The sequence below is a fragment of the Vicia villosa genome, unplaced genomic scaffold (assembly GCF_029867415.1).
Source record: "Vicia villosa cultivar HV-30 ecotype Madison, WI unplaced genomic scaffold, Vvil1.0 ctg.001264F_1_1, whole genome shotgun sequence".
NCBI classification, from domain to species: Eukaryota; Viridiplantae; Streptophyta; class Magnoliopsida; order Fabales; family Fabaceae; genus Vicia; species Vicia villosa.
In genome coordinates this window covers 75,757-97,920 of record NW_026705554.1, presented here as the reverse complement: position 1 = coordinate 97,920, position 22,164 = coordinate 75,757, and the positions used below count along the sequence as shown (strand labels likewise).

The window sequence follows — 22,164 nt, the reverse complement described above, 5'->3', positions numbered from 1 at the left end:
AGAGTTAAGGGACCAATGTGACACTTTTTGAAGTTAAGGGACCAAAATGAACCCCGAGGTTAATATAAGGGACCAAAAAGGGTATTTTGCCTTTATTATTTGGGCTTAAGTTAAAGGCCCAAAAATCATAGAGAGACATTATGCAGCTGAAAATCCCTTATAAATAGAGTTGCAGTGAAGAAGGTGGTTCTGAAACTTGAAAAACTCTGCAGAAGTGAAATTAAGGAGGAGCTAGCAATTCATTTGTGGGGAGGCGTGACAAAAGATGTCACTTGCTGATTAACAAATTGCAAGTGATTAAAGTTTCATCTTTAGGTTTATCATTTCTATCTTCTTGCTTAGAAATGTGTAGCTTAAGATCTCTCCGTGTTGTGCTTATTTTACTCATTATGAACTAAACTTGTTTTGTTGGATAATGTGAGGTTTAATGAATTAGTAGTCTTTTGTATGTTTGAATGAGTTGTCTTGATATATTTTGTTCATGTGAAGTTATCCATATATTTATTTCTTTTCCTGGTCAGCTTAGAAGTAGATAACAGCCTGTTAATATTGAGAGATATTTAATAAGTGGATTTAATGATAAATATGGTTGAAAATAGTATGATAGAGATATTCACTAGATTAGCTACTTTAGAGATAAAGAGCTACACTTATAAGAGAAATTCATAATGAACTCAGACATGCACCAAGGTTACAAGTGAGGCTGAGAGATTTGTCTCATTGCATTGATGCATATGTTAATGAGGTTGTAAAGATACACCTCTAGATCCGTTCGGACCTCGTCTGTCACGACAATACTTATCATATTCATACATTAGATGAGTTCATTAAATGAAACATTGTCCATCATACTCTTTTTCTCGGTGTTAACCTTTAATTATCTTCTCTATTTTGTCCACTTTCTTAACCACGTGACACATACCATTATTTTATTACCTTTGTTCATGTTTATTTTACAACTTCTTGTATGAAAATCATTATTCTTAATACAATCTTTGCGTGATCGATATATTTTTTTTATCACTTGCTACTAATTGATCATGTATACTTGCATGTACAAAAATTAACCCATCACCTACCAAAATTAATTTTAAATCTTCAATCACTTTTAAATATCTCAAATGTGTCTACAAACATACATTTTTCCTTTTTCATGAGAGATTTTTCATTTTTTATGCAAATTGATATAATAATTATTAAATTAATTAACATTAGTTCTTTTTATAAGGAAATTAATTAACATTAGTTAATAATTCACTGACAGTTAATAATCAATTGGATTTTTTTCCCTGTATTTGGATTTTTTTTTTTCCCTGTATTTGATCATTTCATATACAAGCTCAAAAGTTTGTTAAAAAAATATATATTGCCATAATTGCTTGTTATTTTCTAATTAGCTATAAACCTTTCACCAATGAATAACTCAATTTGGAAGAGGGTGGAGTTAGCAAATGGAACTACAATACTGCATATTCTTTCATATGTGCACCATCCTGGCTTAGATATACAGTGTAATTATGAGGTCAATAAATCAACAGACCAACTTCAAGTTAGATTGGTAAAACATCATTAGACACACTTTCAATGGTTGTTATCTTGCTAAAACACTAACTGACCCAAAGAAAAAAGAGAGACAAAAACCACATATATATACAAGTTGAATCTCAATTGTACCATATCTTGCAACAATCATTTGGAAGTTTCACCAGCTTTATCTACTCTATCTAGCCGTTCAGCAATGTCGTAAACAATTTTCTCCAAAACCGACGTGTCTAGTCTCTTTTCTTCAGGAGAATCTCGAAGCAAATCTAGAAGTGTGCGTGCTTTATCTTGAGCTTTGACTGTGCCCTCTACTGTTAGCCGTAATAGACCTGGAATTGCTCCTTCTTTAAGAATTAGTTCCCGATATTTTTCCCGGTTGCTTAGACATAATGATAGCAATGCTCCAACGGCGTGCTCTGTGCTGACAAGTGATCCGTCTTCGACTGTCTCTACAATGGTTAAAATTCCACCGTGTGCAAGTGAGATTGCGGTTCGTCCTTCTTCAGAATTGGAAAGGATTTCGACTTTCGAGTAGATGTAGCTTTTTCGGCAAACTTTGAATACTTTTTGCAGTCTTTAAGGAGGTTGATGAGAGGGGAAACGGCACTAGCGTCGAGAAGTTCGATGGAGTTTTCGATACTGATGGAGAGATTATGGAGAGTTGTAACAGAATCAACTTTGCTTTGAACACTTCCAGATTTGAGAATCTGAACAAGGAGAGGAGCGGCTCCGGAAGCAGCAATAATTGACAAGTTCTAGGGTTTTTGATGTAGTAGGGATAAGGGAATGGCTTAACGTAGATTAAACAATTTGCCAATTACGAGGAAGCATTGATTGTTACACTCATTATTTCTGTCCAAAAGTTACTTCTTTGCTGAACCACCGGCTTTGATAGATTCCCTATTACAAACGTTAAACACCTGAAATTTACCCTGTTCTATCTAAAGCTAGTCCAAGATAGCAGCTTGAGTCTGCTTTGCAATAGCTTTGGCATGTTATTGATAACTGTGGAACCTAGGAGGCTAGGACCTTTACATGAAATGGAGAATCATGAACTTGGTATGGATTTTAAATACTACTGAACCTTAATGAAGGATCTATAACTTTATAACCAATGACCCCTGCTTAAAACTTGAAGGGAGAAAGGAACATGAAGGGAGTAAATGTTGATTATCCCTTATTGATATTGTAAGATTACTTAAAATAGAAGATTGATATTTGCATGGTTTATTAGGATAATGATGTTATAATTCATTCAATGAACATTACAAGTTATGTTCTAAAATGACAAAATAGTGAAAGTGAGTAAATGCTAATAAATGCATGTAATAAAGTCTCACAATGGAAGATTCACTCACTATGAAAGCCTTTATAAAGAGTTAATACCATTAACTTAACAAAAGGACAAAAGAGGATAAAGTGCCACATTGATAAATGTGGTGGTCCCAAGCATTATGCCACTTTGCTACATTCGAGTTTCACAAGGACCTTGTGAAACTAGATCGTTTTGGATCCTGATTTGGAGAAAGAAACGTAAGGTATACCTCTTAAGGCATAAAGATGATGCTTTTAATGCCTTTAAAACATATAAAGCGGAAGTGGAAAATCAATTAAGTACTACCATAAAAGTACTTAAAAGTGATAGAGGCGGTGAGTATTTTTTAGCAGAATTTGATGCATATTGTGAAGAATATGGCATAATACACGAATGTTCTGCGCCTCGCACACCACAACAAAATGGCATGGCCGAAAGAAGAAATAAAACTATCAAGAAATGATTAATGCTATGTTAATGCATTCAGAATTCCCATTTAATTTGTGGGGTGAAGCATTATTATCCGCATGTCACATAATGAACATGATTCCATTGAAAACAACTGGAATTTCTCCATATGAGAAATGGAAAGGAAGATCACCAAATATTGATTATTTTAGAGTGTGGGGGTGTGTAGCATATTACAAAAATATGGATCCCAAAAGAACAAAATTAGGTCCTCGAGGGATCAGATGTGCTTTCAGAGGATATGCACCAAATAGCAAAGCATATAGACTTTTAAATTTAGAGTCTAATGTAATTGTCGAATCCCGAGATGTGGAATTCTTCGAAAATCTTATCACAAAGAATAAGGAACCAAAGAATCCCACAATCAAAGAGTCTTGTGACAATGATTCGACGCGGATTGTTGAAACACAACCCGAACCAAGAAGAAGCAAAAGAGCACGAAAAAATAAGGGTCTAGGACCAGATGAAATCGATTCTCAACTTATTTCCGTTTATCTAGTCGAAGGAAATAGCAAGAATGATGTTCATAAAATTCCTATTATTCTTCAAATTGAAGATGATCCTAAAAGGTATAAAGAAGTAGTGACTTCTAGGGACGCTTCTTTTTGGAAGGATGCTATCCAAGATGAAATGGATTCAATTATGTCAAACCATACTTGGGAACTAGTTGATCTTCCGAAGGGATCAAGACCCATTGGATGCAAATAGGTGTTTGGGAAAAAGTATCACAACAACGGTACATTAAACACCTACAAGGCTAGACTAGTAACAAAAGTATTTAGACAAAAGGAAGGTATTGATTATTTCATATGCACCAGTAGCAAAAACTACAACGATTAGAATATTGTTTACACTAGCTTCCTTGAACAACCTTATTATACATCAAATGGACGTTAAAATAACATTCCTAAATGGAGATCTCGATGAGGAAATCTATATGGAGCAACCAGAAGGCTACATACTTCCTGGAAATGAACAAAAGGTATGCAAACTTGTCAAATCTTTATACGGTTTAAAACAGGCACCAAAACAATGGCATCAAAAATTTGACAGTGCCATACTTTTAAATGAGTTCATTCCAAACTCTTGTGACAAATGCTTGTACACAAAGGTGTGTGGAAATGTTATAATATTTCTATATCTATATGTTGATGACATGTTGATTATTAGCAATGAAATGAATGGAATCTTAGAAACAAAAGGATTTCTAACTTCCACATTCAAGATGAAAGATTTTGGACTAGTTGACACTATATTAGGGATCAAAGTAAAATGAAATAGTGGGGGTTATGAACTTAATCAAACATATTATATTGAAATAATGTTGGAAAATTTCAAACACCTAAACTTCAAGGAAGTAAACACTCCGTTCGATCATAGTGTCAAACTTCAAAAGAACAATGGTAGATCTATGACACAATTGGAATATGCAAGCGCAATTGGATGTCTAATATACTTAATGCAATGTACCAGACCAGACATAGCATTTGCGATTAGTAAAATGAGTAGATTTACTAGCAATTCAAATGATGAACATTGGAAGGCCATAGCAAGAATTTTTGGATATTTGTTAAAGACTAAAAATCTTGGCCTTCATTATGGTAAGTTTCCTGCCATACTAGAAGGATATACCGACGCAAGTTGGATATCAAGCGTTGGTGATTATAAATCTACAACTTGGTGGATATTCACATTAGCTGGAGGTGCTATCTTCTGGAAGAGTAAGAAACAAACTTGCATTACTCTCTCAACCATGGAATCAGAGTTTATGGCTCTTGCGTCTGCTGGACAAGAAGCAGAATGGTTGAGGGATCTCTTAATGGAGGTCCCATTAGCTAAAGATAATGTTTCAAAAGTATTGATACATTGTGATAGTCAAGCCACCCTGGCTAGAGCATTCAGTGAAGTATACAATGTAAAGTCCAGACACATAGGTCTTAGACATTCTCTCGTGAGAAAAATGATAAAGGATGGGATCATTTCACTGACATATATACAACCAAGCTACAATTTGGCTGATCCTCTTACTAAACCACTGGCCAGAGATTTAGTAAAGTCTACCTCTAAAGGTATGGGTTTAAAACTCCATGAATGAGGGTTCCGAAAATGATAGCAACCCAATCTGAAGTTAATACATCTTAGCCTAATATTCAATGGGTAACAACAAGTCGTTGATTTGGAAATTGGTGCAACATTCCTTGATGATGTTGACTATTAGAAATTTAGGGTTGAGTTTTAAAGAACCTCTTAATGAAGTTCTATATCGAGTATATGTATCTGAAGAGATATAAATGAAACATCATCTATATGAATTTCGAGATGGTGTCGTCTCAAAGTGAGAGTTGGAGTTTCTCTCATGATAAATTCATGAAAAAAGGAAAAGCACATGACCATAAATAGTGATAGGTGAGATATGTAGGCGAAGAAACTCTAAAAGTGTGTGTATAACAATGACGGTCTGATCACATGGAATAATGGTTCAAAGCATAGCTACCTAACGTTCCGATTAGGCTTTGCGTTGTCTTTACTAAGGTTAAGTTCAAATCGAAAGATACCTAACTGTATTAACACTTTTATCTTCTATATTCTGGAACTGGATTTGTCATTATTAGAACAAGTGGGAAATTGTTGTAATTCATTCAATGAACATTACAAGTTGTGTTCTAAAATGACAAAATAGTGAAAGTGAGTCAATGCTAATAAATGCATGTAATAAAGTCCCACATTGGAAGATTCACTCACTATGAAAGCCTTTATAAAGAGTTAATACAATTAACTCAACAAAAGGACAAAAGAGGATAAAGTGCCACATTGACAAATGTGGTGGTCCGAAGAATTATTACACTTGTCCCAATCATACAACCACTCGCCGGTGTCGCCACCGGCGACACCGGCGACACCGGCTTCGACTCCGGGTCTGGGGGCGTGGGCGTAGAGGCGCTAGTGGTGGCTTGTAGGCGGAACTTTAGCACTTAAGCACGTTGCTTCGGCCGATTGTTACATTTTGCTTAGTGTCCGTGATTTGAATTTTGAATTCAGAAAGTTGACAACTGTTCACGAAATACTGCAGAAGTGAAACCATGCAAATGGTGCATGAACTAGTGTAAGTGCCAACAGTCATAATTTTTGAAAATATATTGTTTCATCAAGGGTCGCTACCTTTGAAACAATATTAACATGGCCTATAAAAGGATGATTCTGGATTCAGAAAACACATCACAAAAAACCGAAATTCCTCTAAATAATTCTAGAGCATTTTTCGCTGCATTCGAGTTTTTGCCAGTCTTGCGCAAACTCGATAAGGCTAAATTATCCTGGGTATTCCTGCATTGAAACTCTAAGACATTCGAGAGTGCTTGAAATACTATAAGAAAAGTGATTCCATTCACGATTCCAGCCTCGGTCCATTTTGGAACTGATATTTTCTAACAAATGGCACTTACATATGATCCACCGACAATCCTAAGAACTATTTCTAAAGTCATGTATCATGGCACCGACAGTTTCAAAATTTATGTAAATCTTCCATTAACCTTGAAATTAAAATTGATTTTATTTTATTAAAATGATTTATTCATTCATTTAGTGTTTGACTACAAATTCAGTTTTAGAGGATATGTGAAAATATATGTGAAAAAGTACATTCAGATGGTTATAGAGAGACACAATGTCTTTCCTAACACATTATCAATAGGCGTTTATCAGCCATTTTCTTGGTACAAAAGGCACATGAGGAAATAGAGGAGAAATTATAATGCAAAAAACTTTTGAGAGACAAATGAAGGTAATTTTAGGGTTTAAGTCTAAGAATTTAAAGACCTTTTTGGAAGGTATCTAAAAGGATTGTGTGATTATATATTGAGAGTTAGAGAGAAATGTAAACACTTGGGATAGTATATAAGAGATGTTCTTGAAAATTTAAAAGATTATTCTTTTAAACCTATTTGTAATTTTTTGTAAAAATTCTTGAAGTATAATGAATTAGAGAGATGCTGTAAATTCTGGTATGACATACTCAGATGTCAATCCCGATGTCAAGACATCAGATCTGTTATTAATGTAGCATAAGTAGAATAGAAGTATCCCCCATTAATTAATTACTCATAAATAAGAGTCAATGAGACCTGGGATCACATACGTTCAGTAGACATAACCAGATTATAATCTTTATATGGTTCTGTTTAGGAACAGCTAACACTTCTGAACCCGATGTTATAAACAAAGTTATAACATTCATAAATGAACAAACAATGCAGAAGATAAATAACACAGTTAATTGTTAACCCAGTTCGGTCTAACTACCTACTTTGGGGAATACCAAGCCAGGAAGAAGATTTCACTATCAGTAGTACTACTTTATGTAAACAACCTCTGGTTTATAGATAAACAACCTCTGGTTTACCTAGTCACTACCCAGTGCAACCTTTATCTCAGAACTCCATCCAAGACAAGAGAACCTCTGCTCACTCCCTAGTGATACCTAACTGTTACAACCCTGCTACAACTATTTACACAATTAACAATGAACACATACTTGATCTTGCTTCACAGCTTCAATCAAGTTTACAATACTCAACTCTTACCTACAGGTTTCGAGTGAGGACAATCACTTCTCTAACCTACAGGTTTCGAGAAGGACATGGTAGCCATCCCACAACCTGGGTGGTCTACCTATAGAAACCTAATGACTACATCGTTTGAAACAAGGTTTTTCTATCTCAAAATAGGTTATAACCTGATCCCAATTAGATTTGGGCTTACAAATCGCAGCACTCCTTGCTGTTACAAATCAGCAGATTTCTTTTTCTACAAGTAAGGTCTTCAATCATTAGTTTCCTAATTTATCTCCTAAATTAGAAACCGTTGAATCTTCAATCTTCATATTTGATTCTTCAATATTCTGACTTGATTCTTTGACCTTTAAATATGCGCACATAGGATTATATAATATTCACATAGAATATTTTGTATCTGTTTTAAATCAAACTGAATCTTCCTTCCAGTTCTGCAGGCGCGATGTCATGAGTTGATGTCATGATATTCCATATAACATCTTGCTTATACCTGTTTTGTTCTTTTTAAACTTGCAAGATTCACATTTTGACCATTTGCCGCTATTATATGTTTTAGCCAAACATTAGACAATAATACAGAACAGATAGAGCATCAACAATCTCCCCCTTTGGCTTATTTTGGCTAAAACTATTCTTGTAACAGTCAGCAACAACTTCAACTTTCAGACAACAAGGACTTGGTCATGTTTGCTTTCAGTAGCAAAATCAGCATCAGTATCTCTCTCCCTTTTTAGCCATAATATGACAAAGATCGACATTATGTCATACATTGCAATTGAATCTAACGGTTAATCCTGGGAGATACTTGTTGTTTGTGTCAAGAAATCCACTCCTAGCTCGAGTTCTCAAGGGAACCAAGACTGGATTCTTGCCATTATTCCTTGTAACTCATAACACAAATCACAATTTGTGTTCATAACTCAGATCACAAATCACAACGAAAATGATTCCTATACTGAAGGTTGTATATCGTGGAATATCTTTGTTGTTATTGCAGAAAAACCCATGGTAGAGACCATCAACATCCCCTGCCCGTGTTTTTCTTTTTCCGAGGAGGTTTTGGTATAGCAACCCATTACAATACCAAACCCGGACTCGACTCACAAGAACGCAGACAAACGACATTTTGAGAGAGTTTGATTTCTGTAAATCATGGAGATGCTATTATATAGCAAATGGAGATTATAGGAAATAACGATGGTCTTTGGTCTTGTTCAATGGTCAAACGGTTAATTAGGAAACAGTTCCAAAAGCTATTACTCTTTCCAAAGCAGTTTTTGACTGTTTTTCTGATAGGAGTTATCTTAAATTACTAGTGCATGCATAGTCATTGATTGTACTTTACACCGACCGCTGATGTGTAGATAAACTTCAATTCAGATTTCCTTGTTTGACTTTGAAGATTCAATGTCTTTAAACATGTCATGACATTATGTCAGACATTGTCACTTTTCTTTCCTTCAAGCACATGGCCTAAGATTCCGTAAAAGATTAAGACAGAGCATCATTTGGACCAATTAACAGACTCCCTACTTACTCACTAGTCATAGACAAAGACTTCTGTTGTTCTGGACACCTTGAGACTGTTAGACACACAACTACCTCATTAGTGTAGAGAAGGAATAGTGGTTACCAGTTGCACATGGTTAGCTTGAACCATTCACAAATAACTGACAAAAGTATCACATTTTCTTCATGATGTAAAAGTATTTTTAACCAAGAAACTTTTCTTGACAAAAGAAGTTACTCCCCCTATCTGAGATAGTTTGAGCTTCCCCAATGGAATAAGCTTGAAATGATGAATGGAAAATATAAGACTCATCTTCATATCTTCAAGAGCCGCACCCTCTTTTCAACAATCCTGCTGAACACACTCACTATAGCAAATTTGTTCCTTACACTAAATACTTACACCAGAAGTAGAATGTCATAACATTGTGTCTGACATTTGTACTACTAGTATTCTCAACAAGTTTCATCTCTTTTTTTTCTCAACAGACCATTGCCTAAGAACTTATCTCCTTCAGAAACAATCAACAGATGACCTCTTGATACTAGAAGCACACACATAGAGGTTGCCACAATCTCAACAAACAGAACTGCCACTCCTTGAATTTTTTTGAGCATAACCCTACCATGTTTGAATCAGATCATGGTATGTTAAGACACTTCAAAATCCTTCTTGATAAGGTGTTTTTCAATCTCACACATTGATTAACATACTCCTTGAATAGAAGAGATTCTCCTTTATCCTTAGTTGTATTGATCCGATCATAGAACTTTTGTCTTCATAGTCATCTTCACTAAGTGAAGTCTTCATCATGAAAGTAATTATGTATTTCCAGAACACATTACTAACATCCAGATTAGAACCTGCCCATTCTAATCCACATTATGCCTGAACTGTCACTTTAGACAATAATGTTGCTTTTTCAAACTTCTAATGTATATTCCCAGTCCTTCTTTCAGGAAATATGTACCTTGTGATGTTAGTACCACTTAAGACATAAGTTCATCTAAAGTCAAACAAACTCTGACTATCCATAGAGATAACACATTCTCTATAGAGGACTTGGAACACAAGAAACGATTTGTGTTCACGACTCGAAACAAGACTCTTTATTCTTTACCAAACAGTTGTAAAGAATGACCTCAGACTTAACAATGCCTGAACACTACCCTTAAACCCTATGATTGACTTAAATAGACAATTATAACCTAGACTCTAGACACTTCTCATATCCGAAAGAAGAACATGAGGGACTCAAACAAGACTCAACCAAAATAAAAAGACTCGATAAACCTGAGCAATTTAAACAACATACCTGGACTTTAACCAAAGTCTTCATCAAGAAATGTTATTTGAGAACGAACTGCACCAAGCGGACTTGTGTATAGGTTGGAACATGCACTTAGATCAGAACAAGTGATACACACCATGAATTCATGTCGTCAGATGATAATGCAAAGAATATTCTTTGCTAGTTTTTGAGAATAAACATGATTTGAGTTATGTTCTGAGGTTTTTGTGTGACTTTGTTTTTCTTTCTTCAAGATTAGTCTTTGAAAAGACTTTGCAAATGGATAGAAACGAAAAACATTGTCTTTGCTGATCTTCATACTCTTTTACTTACCCTGAGATATACAACTTTTAGGACATCTTTGATGTTCTTCCTTGAAGTTCCCTTCATTTGGAATTGCCACAGTTTCCAAGTTTAGAAACCTCAGTTTTCTTGCTACACAAGATCCAGATTGCCACACTCTGTAACTTGAAATAGAAGAAACTATGATTGTGTAACCATAAATTGATCTTCAGTATACACGTCTGAGTTGTTTTATACAGACCTTGTAAATATCCAGCTCCCATCAAGATATTTAACAGAATCAGTATGCCACATCAGAGACTTTTGCCCTCTTCTTTGATGTGTGAAGATAATTGAGAACTCATGGTTAGAATAACTTCTTCTCAGCATCCAGGTTCTAAACCTAATAAGTACTAAGTCTCCCGCCAAAGTACTTACCAGCATTTTAGTTAGAATTTTCTACTCACACTAGGTCATTCTGACTGATTACCTCTTCACATTTATACTTTCTGTTCTTGGCAAATAAATAAAATAATTGAAGATCTTGAGATGTTGTAACATCAGATATGACTTCATCCTTCATGGTTCTTGGTTAACATCTTTAATGTCAAATTGACAACACTCAGGTTAGTAACAGAATAATCTGTTAGAACAAGATTTGTTCTGATCAATATTCTTGTTTTGATGATAACAATGTATATGAATTTTGTATAAGACAATGTGGTACTCTAATCCTTTGCATTTTCCATTTCAAGAAATATATAAGGAGTATGCACAATTCAGCGCTAAGAAGCACTGACTCAGAAGGTTCAAGATTGCAACATCAGAACATGCTCTCGCAAGACATCAGAAGATGGTCAAGCAGAATCAGAACATGGTCTATGAAGCATCAGAAGAACATGAGATCAGAAGCAGAAGCACTGAAGTTCTTATGGTATCACACTCAAGCACTTCAAAGTCAGAAGACAAGAAGATGCTCTGCACCAAGCTGAAGGACTCTGATATTCAAACGTTGTATCTACAAATCTCATATCAGATGCAAGTACAACATGACAGGCTATTAAGTCTAATCTCTGACTGACAAAAGGAACGTTAGAAGCTACAAAAGGCAAAGTCAGTAAAAGCAGCAAAAGCATGGCTCGAGGTAGTTGACAAAAGTGTGAAACATTAAATGCAGCGTTGTACTATTCACTCAATGCATTCAATGCAACCCAACGGTCATCTTCTCAAACGCCTATAAATATGGAAGTTCTGATCAGAAGCAGTAACACAACTCTTGCAAAAATACTGAAACGTTGTTGAAATCAAAACTCACGAACTTCATCTTCAACCTCACAACTATTGTAATATTTTAGTGAGTGTTAAGCTTAGAACTTAAGAGAAATATCACAGTTGTGATTATAGCTTTCTAAGTAGCAAATTCATACTCTTGTAACATTTATTTTACATTGATTGTAAAAGGTTCCTAGAGTGATCAGTGAGATTAGTAGACTCTAGAAGACTTAGAAGTTATCTAAGTGGTGATTTCCTAGAGTGATCAAGTTGTGATCAGTATACTCTAGAAGACTTAGAAGGTATCTAAGTGTCAAGATTGATTAGTGGATTAAATCCTCAGTTGAGGTAAATCACTCTAAGGGGGTGGACTGGAGTAGTTTCGTTAATAATGAACCAGGATAAAAATAATTGTGTTCATTTTTTTTATCTTAAGAGTTTTCAAAGTCACACTTATTCAAACCTCCCTTTCTAAGTGTTTTTCTATCCTTCAATTGGCATCAGAGCGCCGGTTCTAGGTTCAAGCACTTAACCGTGTTAGAAAAAGATTTAGGAAGAGAAAAACACTAAGTCGATATGGTTGATCCATCAACAACTGTATCAACTTCTACACCCGTTTCTAATGTTCAAAACAACAATGGAAATGGATATTCTAGACCACCAGTATTTGATGGTGAAAACTTTGAATACTGGAAAGATAGATTGGAAAGTTACTTTCTTGGTCTAGATGGTGACTTATGGGATCTACTTGTGGATGGTTACAAACATCCTGTAAATGCTAGAGGAGTAAAGATGTCAAGACAAGAAATGAGTGATGATCAAAAGAAACAATTCAAAAATCATCACAAGTCAAGGACTATTCTGCTGAATGCTATTTCTCATGCTGAATATGAGAAGATATCAAACAGAGAAACTGCCCATGACATCTTTGAATCCTTGAAGATGACTCATGAAGGGAATGCCCAAGTCAAGGAGACAAAAGCTCTTGCATTAATCCAGAAGTATGAAGCCTTCAAGATGGAGGATGATGAAAACATTGAAGCTATGTTCTCAAGATTTCAAACTCTAACTGCTGGATTAAGAGTGCTTGACAAGGGATATACAAAGGCTGATCATGTCAAGAAGATCATCAGAAGCTTGCCCAGAAGATGGGGCCCAATGGTGACTGCATTCAAGATTGCTAAGAATCTGAATGAAGTCTCTCTTGAAGAGCTGATCAGCGCCTTGAGGAGTCATGAAATAGAGCTGGATGCAAATGAACCTCAAAAGAAAGGTAAGTCTATTGCTTTAAAATCAAATAATAAAAAATGCACTAACGCTTTTCAGGCTGAAGAAGAAGATTCTGAAGAGTCAGAATCAGAAGAAGAAGAAGAAGATGATGAATTGTCCATGATCTCTAGAAGGGTAAACCAACTCTGGAAGAGTAAACAAAGGAAGTTCAAGAACTTCAGAAGTTCCAAAAGGCCTGAAAGCGGAGAATCTTCTGGACTCAGAAGATCTGACAAAAAGAAGGTCACTTGCTTTGAATGCAAGGAGCCAGGACATTACAAGAGTGAGTGTCCAAAGCTTCAGAGGGAAAAGTACAAGAAGAAGTTTCAAAAGAAGAAAGGACTTATGGCAACTTGGGATGATTCAGATTCATCAGAATCAGAATCAGACTATGAAGATGAGCAGGCAAACATTGCGCTGATGGCCACTGTTGATGATGAATCAGAATCTACATCAGACTCAGATTCTGAAGAGGTATTTTCTGAAATATCTAGAGAAGAGTTAGTTTCTAGTCTAACTGAAATTCTAGAACTCAAGGCTCAACTTAGTATCAAATACAAAAAGCTGAAGAAGCTATTTGAATCTTAAACTAAGAAGCTTGAAGTAGAAAAATCTGAATTGAATGAAAAAGTATTAAAATCATCCAAAGATGTTGAATCATCTTCTGGTTCAGAAAAGTCTATTCCAAGTATGAACAATATTCTTAAGGAATATGACTTGAGTTTTAGAAAGTTTTTATCTAGAGGTATTGGAAGAAGTCAACTTGCCTCTATGATATATGCAGTTAGTGGAAACAAGAGAGTTGGCATAGGCTATGAGGGTGAAACCCCATACAAACTTGAATCTGTGAATGATATGAAAATCACATACAAGCCCTTGTATGATTAATTCAAGTATGGCCACTCCCATGATATTAGGATCACATCACATACTAAAAGTTTCCACATTACACACACTAAGAAGCATGTGACACAAAATAGAAAATATCATGTTGCTCAAACTAAGGAATATCATGATGTACCTCCTGTTATTTATCATGCTAAACCCAAGTTCAATCAGAACTTGAGGAGAACTAACAAGAAAGGACCCAAGAAATTGTGGGTACCTAAGGAAAAGATTATCCCTGTTGCAGATATCCTTGGCAGCAAAGAAGACAAAGCAAAACATGTCATGGTACCTGAACTCTGGGTGCTTGCGGCACATGACGGGAAAAAGGTCTATGTTCCAAGACCTGGTGCTTAAATCTGCTGGAAAAGTTAAGTTTGGAGGGAACTAGAAGGGCAAGATCATTGGCTCTGGAACCATAAGTATTGGTAACTCTTCTTCCATAACTAATGTTCTGCTAGTAGATGGATTAGCTCATAACTTATTGTCCATAAGTCAATTAAGTGACAATGGTTATGACATAATCTTTAATCAAGAGTCTTGTAAAGCTATTAGTCAGGAGGATGGCTCAATCCTATTTACAGGCAAGAGAAAGAACAACATTTACAAGATTGATCTTCAAGATCTTAAGAATCAGAAGGTAACTTGTCTTATGTCTGTTAGTGAAGAGCAATGGGTCTGGCACAGAAGATTAGGCCATGCTAGTTTGAGATAGATTTCTCAGATTAACAAACTAAATCTGGTCAGAGGATTCCCTAATCTGAAATATAAATCAGACGCTCTTTGCGAAGCATGTTAGAAAGGGAAAATTTCCAAACCTGCATTCAAGTCTAAGAATGTTGTTTCTTCCTCTAGGCCGTTAGAACTTCTGCACATTGATATGTTTGGCCCAGTCAAAACAGCATCTGTCAGAAGGAGGAAATATGGATTAGTCATCGTAGATGATTATAGCAGATGGACGTGGGTAAAGTTCTTGAAACACAAGGATGAGTCTCATACAGTGTTCTTTGACTTCTGCACTCAGATTCAATATGAGAAAGAGCGTAAAATCATAAAGGTCAGAAGTTATCATGGTGGCGAATTTGAGAACAGATTCTTTGAGATTTATTTCAAAGAAAATGGTATTGCCCATGATTTCTCTTGCCCTAGAACTCCACAACAAAATGGAGTTGTAGAGCGAAATAATAGGACTCTACAAGAAATGGTCAGAACCATGATCAATGAAACCAATATGGCTAAGCATTTCTGGGCAGAAGCAATAATTACTGCATGTTATATTCAGAATAGAATCTCCATAAGACCTATTCTTAATAAGACTCCTTATGAATTGTGGAAGAACAGAAAGCCCAACATTTCTTATTTCCATCCATTTGGATGTATATGTTATATTCTGAACACTAAAGAACATCTGCATAAGTTTGATCCTAAGGCACATAAGTGTTTCCTTCTTGGATATTCTGAACGCCCAAAAGGATATAGAGTATACAATACTGAAACATTGGTTGTTGAAGAATCAATCAATATCAGATTTGATGATAAGCTTGGTCTTGAAAAGCCAAAGCAGTTTGAGAATTTTGCAGATATAGAAATCTCTAATTCAGACGCTGAAGAACCCATAAGCAAAGTATTAGAAGATCAAGTTGCTGCTTCATTAGAGAATCTCAGAATTTCTGAAGAGCCAACTATCAGAAGATCTTCTAGACTCAACTCTGCTCACTCAAAAGATGTTATCATTGGGAAGAAAGAAGATCCTATCAGAACAAGAGCATTCCTTAAGAACAATGCAGAATGTCAATTTGGTCTAGTATCTCTTATTGAGCCAACTTTTGTTGATCAAGATCTGGAGGATGCTGACTGGATAATTGCCATGCAAGAAGAACTAAATTAGTTTACAAGGAATGATGTCTGGGATCTTGTTCCAAGACCAAAAGGATTTAACATCATTGGAACTAAGTGGGTCTTCAGAAACAAGCTAAGGGAAAAAGGAGAAGTTGTAAGAAACAAAGCCAGACTGGTTGCTCAGGTCTATAGTCAGCAAGAAGGTATTGACTATACTGAAACCTTTGCACCACTGGCCAGGTTAGAATCTATTCGCTTATTAATTTCTTTTGCCACTCAACATAACATCACTCTGTATCATATGGATGTTAAGAGTGCCTTCTTAAATGGTTATATAGATGAGGAAGTTTATGTCCACCAACCTCCTGGTTTTGAAGACTCTAAGTCTCCAAAACATGTTTTCAAATTAAAGAAATCATTATATGGCCTGAAGCAAGCTCCTAGAGGAAAATTGGATACTACTCTCTTTTGTAAAACCTTTAAAAAGGATATTTTAATTTTCCAAATATATGTTGATGATATTATCTTTGGAACCTCTAATGCTACACTTGGAAAGGAGTTTGCTAAGTCTATGCAGGCTGAGTTTGAAATGAGCATGATGGGAGAACTCAAGTACTTCCTTGGGATCTAGATCAATCAAACTTCTGAAGGAACTTATGTTCATCAAACCAAGTATGTGAAAGAACTTTTGAAGAAGTTTAATATTTCAGAAAGCAAAGAAGCAAAAACTCCTATGCATCCAACGTGTGTTCTAGGTAAGGATGAGGTAAGTAAGAAGGTAGATCAGAAGCTCTACAGAGGTATGATTGGATCTCTTCTATATCTTACTGATTCTAGACCTGATATTTTATTCAGTGTTTGTCTGTGTGAAAGATTCCAATCAGATCATAGAGAATCTCACTTAACAGCTGTTAAGAGAATTCTAAGGTATCTGAAAGGTACTACTAATGTTGGTTTAGTCTACAGAAGATCTGAAGAATACAACTTAGTAGGATTCTGTGATGCTGATTACGTTGGAGATAGAGTTGAAAGGAAAAGTACTTCTGGAAGTTGTCAATTTCTTGGAAGTCATCTGATCTCATGGTACAGCAAGAAGAAAGCTACAATTGCCCTCTCTACAACAGAAGCAGAATATGTTGCTGCTGCTGGTTGTAGCACACAAATGCTCTGGATGAGAAGTCAGCTAAAAGATTATCAGATATATGAGAGTAACATTCCTATCTTCTGTGATAATACTTCTACTATATGTTTATCAAAGAATCCTATCTTACATTCAAAAGCTAAACATATTGAGATTAAACATCATTTCATAAGGGACTATGTTCAGAAGGGCGTTATATCTTTAAACTTTGTGGATACAGACCATCAATGGCTGATATCTTTACAAAACCCCTTGCTGAAGATAGGTTTAAGTTCATTCTGAAGAATATCAGTATTGATTTATGCCCAGAATGAAAGGATGAGAAGTTCTGATATATGGATTAGATTTGAAATGATCAATTTTATTTTCTTATGAGAAGTTCTGAATGTTGATCAGTTAGATATTCTGATTCTGTTATTGCTAACGTTTCATATGTCTAAGTTGATTCATAATCTCTTTTAAAGCAAAACGGCTGTCACCAACTATTCCAGAAGATGAACACGTGTTCACTCAAATTGGACAAGCATGCGTGCAGTTGATGAGACGCCGCCCTAGGTAACCGTGCAAATCATTTCAAATATCACGTAATCTTGTTCATTCAGAAACATATTGCATTTCATTTCAAATCAGTGCCTATATAAACTCATCTCCATAACATTCCATCTCTTTCCATTCTCTCTCTTTGTTCATTGTATATTGTCATACCCCAAAATTTGCCCACCATATTTTTATACTCAAGCTCATTTGAATATCAAAGTCTCAATACTTGACTGAATATATACTCTCCTAAACAACAGCCCTCCAACTAGGGTTTTGCCTTTCTCAAAGAAAAGTCAGGTTCTGATACCTCAAATGGACTTCGTGGCCTCTTATATGATTCAAATAATCCTCATGCCAAGTTTCAGGCTTCAATTCACAAGATTGCTCAGTCAATTATTCAAAAAGTCAACAATCGACTAGTTTGACCTAAAAGTCAATTGTGGTCAAAGTATAGTCAAAACTCCTAATTTTTTTGTCAACATCCTTATATTGAAGTATCATTCACCATTTGATCAAGAATTGATCATGGTTCATCAAGGAAATATCAGAAATCAACAATTTCAAAATTTCTAAATTAGGGTTTTCATAGGAGAAAGTCAACTGAACTTTGACCAGCCATAACTCCCACATGGAACATCAGAAATTTTCCATCCAAAGCTCAATTTGAAGGAAATTGAATTCCCTACAATTTTCTCTCTCACATGCCAAGTCTAAAAATGCTTCATTTGGGAGATATGGATCAAAACATTATAGGTCCTTTTCAAAAGTCAACCAAAAGTCATCTTTTTAAAAAGAGCACACAAGGAGCATGGAAAATTATTTTGACATGAGACCAAAAACATTGGTTAGAGGACTCTTCAAGGTTTCTAAAAAGTCCAAGAACTTGGAAAAATGTTGAAGTATGAGGAAATGGCAAGGTGTACAAGTTCACCTATTTCCAAGGGCATGTATGAAGAGAAAAGGTCCAAAACTCCAAATATTTCCAAATTGGCCTATTTTATTTTCATCTAATCTCTATCTTAAGCCCATGCACGATCCATATATCCTTCTACTAATTTTTAGTATTTTTTTATTTTTTTATTTTGAATTTAATCATTTAAATTCAATTTAAATTGAATAAAATAATAGAAAGAATAAAAAATTATATTTGTCTTCAATTTGATCCAATATCTCATCAAAAATCAAGGCAAAATGATTGGATTTCGTTTAAGGAGTGATTGGAGAGATTTGGTACCAAATTAGCAATTTTTCAATCAAATTTCAATCCAAAATATTTCACACTCAATCATATCATATGCAAAGATTTGAAGCTATTTTGTTAACCTAAATCCCTCTCATATATATGGGCATGCCATTGAGATCAAGAGGGAGAGGATGGGACGAAAATTCTGCAGCAAGAAGGATATTCACAAATCAAAAAAACAGTGATTCCAAGTGAAGGAGCAATCGGATTTTGAGACGATTTCAGGTTGTTCCAAGCATTCTAATCGATTCCTTGGAGTTTTCTGGACGTGACCATATCCTCTCCATCAATTTGAACACGCAGAATCATCACCATCACATTCACGGTTTGCTCGTGTTTTTTTTAGTTCAATTACACCAATATATACATCTTAAACGAAATTTGCATATATATTTGTATTCATATTGATGATTGCATGGTATCTGGACGATTAATTTGATTTTGGTTGAGGTTCGGACGATCCACCATGGTTAAGGTTTCTAACCTTTGAATTGGGAATTTCGATTACGAACGAAATTGGACCGAATCAAGGATGTCTTCAAGCTTAGATGTTGTCATCCAATTGATTCATGCCTTATTTAGGAATTTATAGTGTGTATTATGCGAGATGGGGATTTGCAGGGATTAGCCATGGGGGAATCCGTAGCTAAAGCGAAGCAATATCGTGGCAAGAATCCAATCCTCATGAGGAAGATGATAGGGCCTGGGCGCGCAGGTTTTTATTTCAAAATTTCAAATGGACGTTTTTCTTATATATTATATGCTGTTCATCTGTTAGTAGCGAAGTTAAAAGTGTCCCAGTGGTGTAGCAGCGTGCACTAAAAGCGTTCATATGCAAAGGCATGAGTTCGATCCATGCCTCTTGCGTTTTGCTTCTTTATTTTTTCTATAACCATGCTTGCAGATTCAGTGTGGCGAATCTACACACGTACACCATACACCTTCGTGCCAGGGACCTTCAGATCACTTTCCAAGTTGATCCAACAATCCAGAATACGCTGGTGTACCATGGAGCCTCCAGGCTTATCACACTAGATCATAAGCTAAGAATTTTCTAAATTTTTTTATTCACATGAACTTGTTTATTTTATTTTATTTCTCTTCTATTCTTTCTCATAATTATTTTGTTACACTTTTTTTTATCTTAATAAAATTTTATCATAGAAAAATTACAATTATATTTTTTATCGAAGGTTCGACTTTTACAATATTATTAATGATCGATTTTTATTATTATTTATTTATTTATTTAGAATTCAATTCCTTTTTCAAAAATACTTTTAATCGGTTAAATAATTAGGATTTTAATCCAATAATTATTTAATCGGTATACTAATCGAACCTTCGGCTTTTGGGCATTTTATATTTTATTCTATTAACTAGGATTAACTTGTGCCCTAATCAGGGTTTATGAAGATCGTGCCTACACTGAAAATGTTTTCCTTGTGTAGTTTTTCAGGGTTATCATCAGGATTTCCTCCGACTACGAGCCATATCAGATCAAAAGCTAAGTCCATTCTATATTTATTTTAAATTTTAGTTTGCCTATTTTTATCAGATTAGGGTTAGCCTTAACTGTCAATGAACTCTGCCTACACTCACTCCCTTCTGTTTATTTTTCCTTTTCCAATTTTCAGGGTTAACCAACCGGTCAAAGCTCGATTAGTCGGTAACCCTAAAACCTAATTTGTTTTAATTTTTCCTTAAATTATTACTTATGCCAAACCCTATTGCTTTATTGGGGTTTAAACTTATTGCTTTTTCTCCCCGTCCCCATAGCTGATTATGTAACTGTTCCATGGTTGTATTGTGTGGCCTTGAAGGCACTTAAAACTGTTATATTATATTAACTGCGTGGTTAGTAACTTAGGGAGTGTAACCTTGAATTGAATTAGAGTCATTTAATTACAAGATAATACAACTGAATTTGATCACGTGATTGTTGCACCCACTCACCTTTTATGTTACCCCTCTTGTTGCATGTTGCCTGTTGCCTGTTGCCTTGTGTTTTATTGAAGAATAGCCAAGTCCCTCGAATATGAGGATACCTCAGCAATGTTGCCCTCAGTTCATTCAAAGATCATAAGTCTCTAATGATGCTGCCTTCGATTCGCTAATATGATCTCGTCCCTCGAAGTTGCCTACGAAGTGCTGAGGTGTCCTCCGGTTGCCTAAAAAATAAATGGCTATTCTGATCCTTCCCTTAGACTACCTGCCTCTCTATGGCTAGGGACAGTCTTATGGCGAACGATAATTCGACGACCCTTCAACCTCCAAATAAAAGACTTCCCTACCCTCTTATGGTATGGATAGCCCTGAAAGGCTAAAAGAACATTTTTCATCTAACCAGGTAATTCGCCCCTAATTGTTTTGCTCTGGTTTAAAAAATCTTTTTCTTACACTTTTTCGTAAACCTTCAAAAAGGCTACGCTCATTTACGAGCTAAAGTCCTTATTTCTTCTTCTTCTACATTTCTAAACTTTTGGTTTCAAAGAGCAAAGCAATTAAGAGCCCGTGGAAAACCATGGATGCAAATGGTGCCTTACACCTTCCCTTTGCATAAATTACCCCCCGAACTCAGTTTTTATTTAAAAGGTTTTTCCTGTTCTTTTAGCCTTTCTGTTAATTTGGATAAATAAAAGTCGGTGGCGACTCTTGCTTACCGCGACATTCTGATAAAGTCAGTTAACCGTATCACAGAACTGGCGACTCTACTGGGAATAATTCTCTTATAAAAGAGGGGTTACCTTAAAAGTTTAGGATTCACTTAAATGTTTTCTATTGTTTGCTTTGTTTGTTTTATTTTTCAGGGGCGCTATGGGAATTGAATGAAGGACGAATCCTATTCCCGGATTCAAGAACACTTAAGATTAGGAGTGGCATAGTCATGGCGACCTCTTTCACATATGTGGGAGATGAGTCAATATGAAGTTCACGCTTGAGTTAGGACTCCGTAGCCATATGCACACCTTTCTCAAATGAGGGAGGTCTAT

The 22,164-nt window shown here is 35.5% G+C and overlaps 1 pseudogene; it reads right to left on the bottom strand.

The window, feature by feature from the left end:
- Nucleotides 1-1,444: 1,444 nt before the first annotated feature.
- On the bottom strand, nucleotides 1,445-3,286 carry LOC131634261 (U-box domain-containing protein 12-like; annotated as a pseudogene).
- Nucleotides 3,287-22,164: the final 18,878 nt, after the last annotated feature.